Consider the following 12,606-nt stretch of genomic DNA (forward strand, 5'->3'; position numbering starts at 1 on the left):
CAGATCTGAAGTGTACTGTGTGTGAGAAATAAACCTTTGCTGTGCTCAGACTCTAAGATCTGGGGCTGTTTGTTGCTGCGGCATAGGGCTCTTGACAAATACACCTTAACAGTCTCTTGGCCAATGTGAGACCCTGCTTTGCTCTGAGATGGCCCCAGTCTGCTCATCCTTTCAGTCTCTCGGGATTTGCACCCCTGCCTTCCTTCTTCTCTATCAAATATTCCTGGCTGGCTGATGGGGTGCTAATATGAGCTAAGGTCTTAATGCTCGATGCCAGTTAATTTTGCCCACCCAATGTTCTCTCGCCCTTAAACGCTAACCAAACCGAGCATCCTCCAGAATCCTCTCCCCTGGATCTTTGCTGTCCCTGGCCTTTCTGTCCTGTTCCTGCCGTGGGGCCTCGCTGCCCTCTTGGATGGGTGCAGTCATACCAATCCCTTCACACCGTTTCGGACTGCGGCTCCTGGAAGACATTTCCCAGCGTGCCGACCCCAGCCTGGACTCTCCGGCAGCCTGTGCTTGTAGCTTCATCTGGGAACCACGTCTGTGCTCGCCTGCCTCCCGACAGACCGGGGGCTCCTGGAGGGCAGGCGGGGTCCAGCCTGGCCCCTGGCGCCCAGGGAGTTTCACCTGCGCACCGACCCCACTTTAGCAGAACTGTCGATGCGTTACGCCACTGGGCGAGTCAAAGGCACTCAGACACCTCCTCCCGCCCCGCTCCCGGCTTTGTGGGCGCGGGCTGGGGGTGCAGAACGCCTGGGGATACTCTGAACCTCGCCGCTCGCTCAGTCGCCCCTTCTGTGGCACACGCGGCCGCCCTTAGGCAGAGGCAGCGAGGGGCCCGCGCTGACCTCGCCCACCTCTCCGGTCCCGGAAACGCCCCGCGGAGCAAGCGAAAAGCGCGAGTCAGAGCGAGCGCGGGGCCGAGGTCACGGTGAAGTGCCAGGGAGGCGGCGCCTGCGGGCCGACTGGAAGACGCCCGTCCCCCCTGCCCGCGCGCCCCCGCCCCCGCGCCCCCCGTGTCCCCGTACCCCCCCGCCCTCCGCGCGCCGCCCCCCCGGCAGCCCCGGCCCCACCGCGCAGCTCCCCTCCCCTAGCACGCCCCCCTGCCCCCCACTAGCCCGCGCAGCCGGCCTCAGCTTCACCCAGAACCTATTTTTAAACCTGGAAGCTGGCTGGAGACCAGTTTGCAAAGACCAACCTTTAATAGAAAGAGGTGCATGACTGAAAGAAAAAGCAAGGCACGTTAGCGTGGGGACTAGTCAGTGGCCACAGAAAGCCCTTGACGTCTTTTCAGTGGCTCCAGCGATGGGGCAGCTCATTCCCACATAATAGCACTTGCTGCATACTTACCTGCACTGGGAGAGGCGCAGGTGACGATGGTGATGGCCGCTCCAGTTTACTGCTTGAGCATCTGCTGTGTGACAGACTCTTCAACAGCCACTGTACGTACATCGTATTGGGCGTATAAACTGTTATCCCAACAACAACGTTTTTTTAATTGAAGCATAAATGCGTCAGTCCAAGGCACTTACATCTTCGCACAGCAGGAGATTCAGACTTTACTCATCTTCAATGTCCACATCAACGCACTTTCCCAGTCACTGTGGTGGTGTAGCAAACGATCCCCCCAAACTTAGTGGCTTCACAAGGACATTTATTTTGCTCTTGAATCTTCGAAACACATTCCCCTGGGGCTCAGCAGGGGGCGGTGTTTTGAAGACCCCCCCCCAGCCCCCACCTGCCCCCAGGAGGCATTCTGCAAGGACAGAAACCCTTCTTTGGCCAGAGCCACCTAGGCTTGACAGGGGGTGGGCAGGGGGGAGGGTGGGGGATGGAGGTGGGGTGTCACAGGCTGCCAGGACCTGTGGAGCCACTCTGTTCCCTCATTCTGTGCCCTTACACTGGAGGGAACAGAGTTCAGGAGGTGAGATCTGCAAAGAGCAAATGACCCAGTCTGGTTACCCACAGTTACTAGGCAGTTAAATTAGACAGGACGAATTTAATTAATTAGGCTGACTTAGTAAGGGGGACAAACTGGTATCTGGGACTTCTGTCCCACGGGGCCCAGTCCAGGGTGTTCTGATTTACACTCAACCTCAAAGGACCTCAGCTGACCCCGAAGCAGTTGCAGAAAGGGATGGGGCTTCGAGAGAGCCCCAGCTGGAGGCCCACAGCTGGGAGGAGGATGCCAGCCCCTACCCCCTGGTCTGCAGGATGAGTCTCTTCTTAGAATAGGCCTTCATATTATTTATCAAGACTCAATTTTTTTTCTCTTCTAACTCATTTACTTTTGTTTTGATCCTTGTGCGTGCCTTTAAAAATACAGTCCTCACATCATATTTCTCTTTTCTATTCATTCCTTCTCGCTTGGTGATGAGGGCGGGCGGTGGCCACGTCCCGGGAGTTTGGCTGGGCAGTTTTCTCATCATTCCTGTCTATGTTAGTTGCAGTTTCCATTTCTTCTGTGACCCAACATTTATTTAGGAGAGGGTTTTTATTTTCAGTTTCAAGTGGGTAGATTTTTAAGGTTGAGGTATGATTTGTACACAGTGCATTTTATAAATTAAACTGTAGTTATTAACTTGAACATTTATTGCACTGAGGTTTTAGAACTTCCGTACACTTTCTGCCCTTTGGTATTTATTGAGGTTTTCTTGATGGCCCAATGTATAAACCTTTTTTATAAATATTTCTTGAATGCTGAGAAAGAAAGTGGTCTTTTTAAAAATAAAATTTGAGGGACTTCCCTGGCGGTCCAGTGGTTAAGACTCCACGCTTCCACCGCAGGGGGCACAGGTTCGATCCCTGGTTGGGGAACTAAGATCCCGCATGCTGCGCGGCACAGCCAAAAAAAAATTAAAATTAAAATAAAATTAAAATTTAAAAAAATTAAAATTAAAATTTGATGTAGATATGGCTCACGGGTCACCAGCCTATGACCACGAAATAATAGGCAAGTCCTTCTTATACCTAAATTATACCCAAATTATGAAGACACAGTGCACGCGCACACACACACACACACACACACACACACCCTACTCCGTTGCCAAGGACACAGAGCTCCGCAGAAAATGTCCTGTCTTCCCATAGCAGTGGAAAGACTGATGGGATCCATCAGTTCTAAGTCACACTTTGCCACCTGGACCAAGCAGAACTCCTCTTGGGTCCCAGTCTGACCTCCAAGACTTTGTCCTCAAAGGTTAGGTGACCTCTGGCTATAACCCCATGGCTCAGACATTTTTCTAGATTGCTCCAGAAACTTCTATTCCTCAGCTCCTGCCCTCACTCTCAACACTAAGAGCTCAAACCCAGTCCAGGGTACCCGGGAAGGGGCATCTGTCCTGGTGTTCCCTCTACTCCACCCACTCACCCGTCCCCCCAAAAGGCTCCTGGTCCCCAAATAAACTCTTCCATTAAAAAAAGAGAGAAGTTCACATGACAACGGATGTTTCTGAACAAAGCTTTACGGTGTTGTAAGGAAAAGTGGAGGTTGATTCAGAGTCACTTCTGCTGATTTTGCAGCCTGTATCAGTACTTTATTTTTATTGCCAAATAATATTCTATTGTATGGATATACCAGATTTTATTTATCCATTCTTCAATTGATGGACATTTAGTTTGCTTGCCTACTGTGAATAAGGCTGTTATGAACATCAGTGTGTAAGTATTTGTGTCGGCATATGTTTTCACTTTTCTTGGGAATAGACCTAGGAGTGGAATTGTTGAGCCATTTAAAAATAGCCTTAACCATTTTAAAAACTGCCAGACTATTTTACAAAGTGGTGGCATCATTTTACATTTATGCCAGCAATGTATGAGGGTTCTGATTTCTCCACATCCTTGCCAACACTTGTTGTGACCTGACTTTCATTCTAGTCAGATCTAGACTGGTAAGTGTGAGGTGATATCTAATTGTGGATTTGATTTGTATTTCCCTAGTGGTTAATGATGTTGAGCATCTTTTTATGTCTTCTTTGTTGAAATATCTATTCAGATCCTTTGCCCATTTTTAACTGGGTTATTTGAATTTTGTTGTTGAGATGTCATAATTCTTTATGCATTCTAAATGCAAGTCCCTTATCAGATATACTATTTGAAGTTTTTTTCCCTCCCATTCTGTGGGTTGTCTTCTTACTTTTTCTTATCCTTTGAAGCACAAAATTATTTAATTTTGATAAAATCCAATTTATTTTTTTCTTTTGTTGTCTTTGCTTTTGGTGTCATATCTAGCCTAACTCAAGGTAATGAAGATTTATTTCTATTTTCTTCTAAGAGTTTTATAGTCTTAGGTGTTTCATTTAGTTCCATGATTCATTGTGAGTTAATTTTTGTATATGGTGTGACATCTCAACAACAAAAGGGCCTTCAACTGATTGGATGAGGCCCACCCGTATTATGGAGGGTAACCTGCTGCACTCAAAGTCTACTGATTTAAATATTAATCACATCTAAAAAATATATTCACACACACACACACATACACATATATATAGGGAGAGATTTGTTGTAAAGTATTGACTTGTGCAATTACAAAGGCCGAGAAGTTCCATGATCTCCCATCTACAAGTCAGAGAGCCAGGAAAGTTGGTGATGTAGTTTAAAGGTCCAAGAGCTGAGAGCTCTAGTCTAAGGCTGAAGGTCTGGGGACCAGCAGCACAGAAGGCAGGAAGAGATCAACACCTTAGCTCATGCAGTCAGGTGGAGAGCCAATCCAATCTTCCTCTGCCTCTTTGTTCTATGACGCCCACCCAAACTGGGGAGGACCATCTGCTTTGCTCAGTCTCCCAATTCAAATGCTATTAATCTCTTCCAAAAACACCCTAGCAGATACATTCAGAAGTAACATTTAGCCAGAGATAGGAGCACCCTGTGGCCCAGTCAGGGTGACGCATAAAATTAACCATCACGATTTTCATTCATTTCCATGTATTTTAAAATTTCATGTGAGACTTCCTCTTTGATGCATGGATTATTTAGAAGTGTGTTGTGTAATTTTCAGTGTTTATAGATTTTCCTGTTGTGTTTTCGGCATTGAGGTCTAGTCTGATTCCATCTTGGTCAGAGGACATCCTCTGTACGAATGTTTGCAGGTTCTAAAGGAGCAGATTGTTCGTCCATCCAACCCCTCACTCTTCAAATGTGACCAGAGACTCCCTTGTGTAGGAGGAGGTTTCAGGTCCACAGGGTGGGAAGCAGCAGCGTCTTCATGAGGTCCAAGAGCTGTCATCGTGTCCTCTCTAAGTGACCTCCAGACAGTGCCAGGTGAAGACAGAACCCTGGGTGGAGGGGCCCAGATGAAGGGTCTGATTATCCACGTGGGGCCTGAACCCACCAGTATCGGAATGGGGCTGCTATACCACACGGTGTGTCAGACCCAGGCTTCGTCTGTGACACCAGCCCACACTCAGCATTGAATTCAGGAGTGGAGGGAGCTTGGCCTCAGTCATTGGGAGACAGGCTGGGACCTGGGACCTGGCACCCTTGGTTGCAATACTTGCGACAAATGTCTCCTCAAGCGACAAAATGCAAAGAAACTATAAGGGACTAAAAATAACTGCATGCATGTGCAGTTGGGGCAAATTATGGACAACAAGATACAAAGAGACTAAAAAACCCAACCGCCACTTCTGAAGAGCAAAAGCAGGGCACTGCGCATGCCCCCTGCACACAACACCACCAAAGGGGTGGGCAAATCTCCTAAGCACCCCCTCCAGCCTGACCCCTGGACCTGCCCCCTACCCTCGCCCCATATAAGGAGCCAGCTCTTCCACCGCCACCCCTGAGCAAGCAAGCAAGGGCAGCTATTACTTGTTCTTGCTCCCCTCTGCTGCAGCACCAGTCCCAACAAAGCCTTGCCTGAATTCCTTGTCTGCCCTCTTATCAATTTCTATTGATTAAGGAAGCCAAGAACCCTGGTGGGTAACTATTTGGGAGGAGCCCACCCACAGTCCCCGAGACAGCAGAGGGCACTCTGGGTCCTGGCTGGAGGCCTCTGCTACCTTCTAGCTCTGCAGGTGGGTCTCAGACCCCAATGGCCTAGGAATCCCACTCGTGGCCACCCCCCAGTCCTGGGTGGCTTGGCCTAGGCAGGGGTATAGAATGTGAGACACAGAAGACAGGGTCAGTCATGGGGCCAACTTTGGGAAGGATGAACCAGAGCTCAAGGGGAAAAAGACCGAGGCTGAGGCATCACGCTTGAGCTGGGCTCCACATTGACTCTGCCCAGCTTCTAAGTGCAGGAGAACCCCACTCTTCCCACCCTAGTCCCAGAGCAGCTTGCCCTCTCCAGCTGCGTCCTGTTCCTCGGGCCGGCGGGTCAGTAGGGAGATGGGTCCTCTCAGCCTGGTCCTGGGCGAGGAGAGAGCAGTGGGCGTCAGCACAGCTTCATCCAGATGCTGAGTGTGGCTCCAGCGACCATCCCCCCAGGTGGTGTGGGTGCAGGCGGCACTTGTCACCTCTCCTGGCACTCTGGCCCTGCTCCTCTGGTCCCTGCTGGGGTATGCGGCTGAGGTTGGTGGCTGCGTGGCTGGTGCCCGGCCACTCTTGGCTCTGCCCACCTCCACGCCCCATGGCACCAGCAGCATCACTCGCCATATGTTTGCACACACCCGACTCAGTGCTTCTGTCCCGAGGATCCTATCCCGCAAAGGTACTCAAAATCGAGGGAAGACAAATGACAAAGGTGTGCTAGTAACCAAAGAAACAACTACTGCTCACTAAACAGCACAGGTTTCAGTCTAGGGTCGTCCACTCACACAATGGCCCGTGTCTGCCGCCGGAAAGCAGGATTCTGCTTTTGATGTTGACTTTGATATGGGCACAGTCAGCTCCCATGGGTGTCGAAGCGCTCGCCCGGGCATCCTTGTCCAGGCTCACGCGGCCCAGACACCCGACAACACACGCTCTCTGCAGGCTGGCAGCTGCTGCCTCGGGGTGTGGGTGTCCAGACCCCAACTCCCAGCATCACTGTTTTCTTTACCTAAATCAGGATTGCATCCCTTTTAAGTCTGCTTTCCACGTCCTTCTATCATACGTGTTTAAAATCCATTCACAACTTTCTCAAAACATCTCTTTGGGGGAAAGTGAGCCTGGGAAGAAAGTGCGAATGATGAGTCCTGTTTTTCCGAAAGACTCTCCATCTTCACCCTACAGGATGCAAAGTCACTTTCATGAGCTGCTTGGGAATTTCCTGTTTATTTACCCGGGCTTCCAGACAAACCCAGACTCCTGCCCCACATGGCAAGGCCAGCAGCCGATTTGGCCCGAGCAGCCGTCTGGGCCGGAGCTAAGAGTGACTCACCTCAAACCTTCCCACCCCAGTGACCCCTGCCCATGGCGGGCCCCAGGCTGCTGCAGATGGAGGCGCCGGGCACCCCTGGACCAGAGGGAAACCCCCGCAGGATGCCTTCCAGCAAGAGATGGGTGGCACCAGGATCTCAGCCTGCGGCAGAGCAGGCCTGTTTCCCCCTCCTTAGGCTCCCGTGGGCAGAATTGTGGGGACAACTCTGGAGGAAGAAACGTTCCCCCGCCGTGGGCACGATGTGTGCACAGGAGACCCACAGACAGACCCACATACACCTCCCCGATGCAGACACACTGCCAGGCGCGGATAGGCACACACACACAGGCACTCGCTGTGCTCAGCCAAGGCCTCCTGTACACTCATCTCCTCTTCCTTCTGTGGCGGCTGCATCAGAGCCCGGCTCGTGGCCGCCCTGCCAGGCCTGACAACGGGAGCGTTTTCTCTCAGGGGCCAGCAAGGCTGTCAAGATGCGCCAGCCTCACACCCACATCCATGCTGTTCCCCACCTGCTGCTGCTCTCATTGCAGAGGTCTCAGAGCCCTTTCTCAGACCCTGCTGCTCTGTTCTGCCCATCGGCCTCTTTCTCAGACTTGAGTAGGTGAATTCCCACAGCTAGAAGGGAGTAGCCTCCGTGTTCCAGGGCTGCAGAGGCCAGGGAGGTCTGAGCAGTTGATGGTCCTTCTGAGCAGGGAGCCACGGGGCCCCTCAGCCAGTGCGTCCTGGGCCCCCCAAGCCTCCTGAGCCCCCAGCCCTGCCAAGCTTGCTCTGCCAGCAGGCCTGTCACCAGCCAAGCCCTCTGGTGATGGGTGACCAGGAGTGGTGGGTTCTCTGCCATCCTTTCCTTTCTCCCGGATTTGCTTCCCACTCAAGAGAAGGCCCTTGACTCAGGGCACTCGGGCACTAGGTCATGAATTCTGGGTATGGAGTTTTCATGATGGTTTAATGTCAGCATAAGTGGGGAGAGCCCTTCTCCCACCTCTGTGCCCGGATAGTTGAAGGGGATACCTGTCCCTCAGGTCGCCAGGCTAGGGTTGCCAGAGAGACTCCTGGATGCCCACACCCCACGCTGTGGACTCAGTGTTTATGTGGCAACCCTGCCCCTGCCACACACCCCCCAATTCTTATGTTAAATCCTAATCTCCAAGGTGATGGTATGAGGAGGTGGGGCCTTTGGGAGGTGATTAGGTCATGAGGGTGGAGTCTTCATGAATGGGATTAGTGTCCTTTTAAGAGACTCCAGAGAGCTAGGTAGCCCCTTCAGCCAGGTGAAGACCCAGGGAGAATTTGACTGTCTATGAATCAGGAAGTGGGCTCTCACCACACACGAATCTGCTGGCCCCTTGATCGTGGGATTTCCCGGCTTCTAGAACTGTGAGAAATAAACGCCTATTGTTTATAAGCCACCCAGGCTATGGTATTCTGTTCTAGTAGCCTGAATGGACCCCTACACCAGTTGAATTTGAATGGAAAGTCAATGGAAAATTGTTTTTAGTGTAAGTATGTTGCAAATATTGCACAGGACATACTTATACTAAAAATTGTATTCATTGTTTATCAGAAATTCAAATTTAACTGGGCATCCTATATTTTATTTTTTCTTTCTAAATCTGCCCACCCTACCCAGACCTTTCTGTCTGAGGCTCACTTTTCCTCCATGCAACAGCTGACTGGGAGGTGTTGTGCGGGCCTCTTCCTGCAGGACCTCTGCCCTGCTGGGGGGTGGCTCCTGGTGGGTCCTCTCCCAGCATCAGTCGTCCCAGACCTCCTGGTCTTCATTCTGCCCAGCTTGCCTTCCCACCCGCTCCCGCCCTCGGCTTCCTGGGCCTTGGCTCCAGTTTTCCTGAAAGGTGCCCACCCCAGGTGTTCCATCTGCCCCTGGCCGGGCCTCTGGCTCCTTTACCCTCTCTGTGCTTCTCCCCCAGCAGAGGTTTCCTGAGCACTTTCTCAGCTCCAGGCCAAGCCAAGGGGGAGCGGGGGGAGGGGAGTGGGGGCAGCAGGACCATAGGCCTTGCCCTCAGGAGCCCGAGTGCCCGGGTTGAGTCTGGGCACCGGGAAGCCTTCCGCAGCTGTGTCCCTGGTGATGAGCTGCCAGCAGATCTGGTTCCTGTCGAAGGCCTGCTTCCAGGTTTGCAGACAGCCATCTCCTTGCTGTGCCCCACATGGCAGAGCGGGGGTGGGGGGGTGGGGGGGGGAGAAGCAGCTCTCTGGCCTCTCCTTATAAGGACACTAATCACATCACAAGCCTCCCCCCTCATGACCTAATCACCCCCAAAGGTGCCACCTCCAAACACCATCATATTGGGGCATAGAATTTCAACATATGAATTTTGAGGGGGACGCAAACATTCCGTCTATAACAGAAGGCAAAGACAAAGGATCCTTGCAACTATTAACCTGACCGCTTTTGGGGGACGGGGATCACCAACATGCATCCCTCCCCGCCACGTTCTGCCCAGGGGCCCTCTGCCCTCTCCTTACTCACTGTTTTCACTGTCTACCATTCGACATCCAGGGGTTCAGCACACCCGCAGCAGTGGGTGCCCGATGGGTTTCATCCATGGTCACAAAGCACCTGCCATATGGCTACCAGAATCACAAACCCTGCAGCAGGAAATAATCACAAGCATTAACCAAGTGGGAAAGGGCCCTAGCTTTTTTGCGGGGTTCTTGGTGATGGAGAGGTGCCTTCAAAAAATATTCAAAGAGGCTCTAATCCTGAGACCATTAAAACCACTTTTAAAGCATTTTTCCTCTGGAGGCAGTGTTTTCTGATTATATCTATTACATCTCTCTTTGAGGCATCCAGAAAGGGATTTTTTTCAACTCATGGTATCAAAAAAATCTAACTGAAGGAGTTGATTGTTTTTAAATAAGAAGTTGTTTTTGATGTGGATGTGTTTGGTGTCATTATTCATTTCTATTTCTCAGCAGGGAAATGAATGGATTAGGTATTTCCCTAACTGCTGTCGGTGGCAAAGAGACTGGGCTTTATTTCATCATAAACAAAATGTTGTGTTGAGTCCAAACTTCTGATTTAGTTACTGTTGGGTACACCATAGTTGGTTACATATTTCAGATCATGGATCACAAACTGTAGCAAAATCTAGACCTACAGAATCAATGGGTCAAGGCATTAGATTTGAAAGGAGAATTGGCTGGTTTGCTAAAAACAATTTGCAGGATATTTTGTCATGTCCCCCCCGCCCCAGTGTAAAGGAAACAACACGATGAAAACCCTGTTGTGGATCTCCTGGAGCTCCTGAGATCTCAAGAGAGCAGACTCTGCCTGGGGGACCATCCTTCACAGCCTCCCGGGAGCCTCAGGCCCCGTGTGGCGGCCCTGGCCACCAGGGGGCAGCGCTGGGCTGGCTGTGGCTCCAATGCACCCTGGCCTGGTCTGCCCCCCGAGAGGCAGGCGGGTTACCTTCCCTCTGCTCCAGAAGCAAACACAAAAATCACATGTAGTCTCCAGCTGGGTTGCGTATGAAGGGCAGGATTAATATGTTTACCACTGTAGAAGATTAAAATGATTATTCAACAGATTAAGAGTTAGTCCCAGATCCAAAGGGCATGTTAGCCCCCCGTTTGGGTCAGTGTAATTTACATTTCCCAGGACCTTTAGCTTTCTTCTCTTACAGGCTTCAAATCTATCTACAGAAAACAAAAAGCAGTTAAAAGCCCTCCAAGACTGAGTCGAAGGAAAAAAAATAACTCTCTGCATTTTCTTATCATAATATAGGTCTCTGTTTACAACTTAAAAGCAGCTTCACACACCCTAACTAAGGACAAAGCCAAAAGTCCTGCGAACACAGCAAAGTCTTTTTTTATAAGCACAGGAGCCAACAATCATCCAAACACATCTCCAGACGCAATTTCCTTGACGTTAGTATTTGTTGTGACCAGAACATGTGGCATCCTCTGGCTCTGACATCCCATTAGTAACACTGCTGTTGGCCCACCTCACGGGGTGGACACAGTGACTGGACATGTGTCATGGTCATCACAGGACAGCAGACCTCTGATTGCACTGCACTTTATTGCATTTTTTGCTGAGCTAGTCTATACGCACCGTTTTCCTAACAGCATTTGTTAGCTTCGTGTGTCTGTCACATTTCAGTAATTCTGGCAATATTTCAAACTTTTTCAGTATTATATTATTCTGATGACTTGTGATCAGGGATCTTTGATGTTGCTATTGCTGAGGGCTCAGATTATGGTTAGCATTTTTTAGCAATAAAGTATTTTTTAAATTAAGGTATGTACATTGTTTTTTTTTTTTTTGTACATTGTTTTTTAAAGACATATGCTATTGCACACTTAGTAGACTACAGTATATTGGGAACGTAACTTTTATTTTTTAATGATTTTTTAATTGAAGTATAGTTAATTACAACATTGTGTTAATTTCAGGTGTACAACAAAGTGATTCAGTGTTTTATATATATACATATATATTTATATTCTCTCATATATTCATATATATGAATATATATTCATCTCATATATATTCATATATAGCTCATATCTCGTATAAATTCATATATATATTCTCTCTCAGATTCTTTTCCATTTTAGGTTATTACAAGATATTGAGTATAGTTCCCTGTGTTATACAGTAGGTCCTTGTTGTTTATCTATTTTGCATATAGTAGTGTGTATATGTTAACCCCAAACTCCTAATTTATCCCTCCCCGCTTTCCCCTTTGGTAATATCTCATTGTGTGTATATATACCACTTCTTCTTTACCCATTCATCTGTCGATGGACATTTAGGTTGCTTCCATGACCTGACTATTGTAAATAGTGCTGCTATGAACATAGGGGTGCATGAATCTTTTTGAATTATAGTTTTCTCTGGATACATGCCCAGGAGTGGGATTGCTGGATCATATGGCAACTCTATTTTTAATTTTCTAAGGAACCTCCATACTGTATGGAGAACTCCATACTGTTCTCCATAGTGGCTGTATCAATTTACATTCCCACCAACAGTGTAGGAGAGTTCCCTTTTCTCCACACCCTCTCCAGCATGGGAACGTAACTTTTATATGCACTGGGAAACCAGAAAAATAGTGTGACTCTCTTTATTGCGATATTCACTTTATTGTGATGGTCGGGAACTGACCCCGCAATATCTCCGAGGTCTGCCTTAGACAGAAGCTTCCAGGTGGAGAAGGGAGAAACAGCAGGGGGGCTCCAGGGCCAGCCATGGGTACCAGCAGCTGAGTGCTGACCCTCAGGGTGGCAGCCTCCTCACCCACATTCACTTGTCCACGCAACATCTTCTTGGGTCCAGC

This window comes from Eubalaena glacialis, chromosome 2 (assembly GCF_028564815.1).
Source record: "Eubalaena glacialis isolate mEubGla1 chromosome 2, mEubGla1.1.hap2.+ XY, whole genome shotgun sequence".
NCBI classification, from domain to species: domain Eukaryota; kingdom Metazoa; phylum Chordata; class Mammalia; order Artiodactyla; family Balaenidae; genus Eubalaena; species Eubalaena glacialis.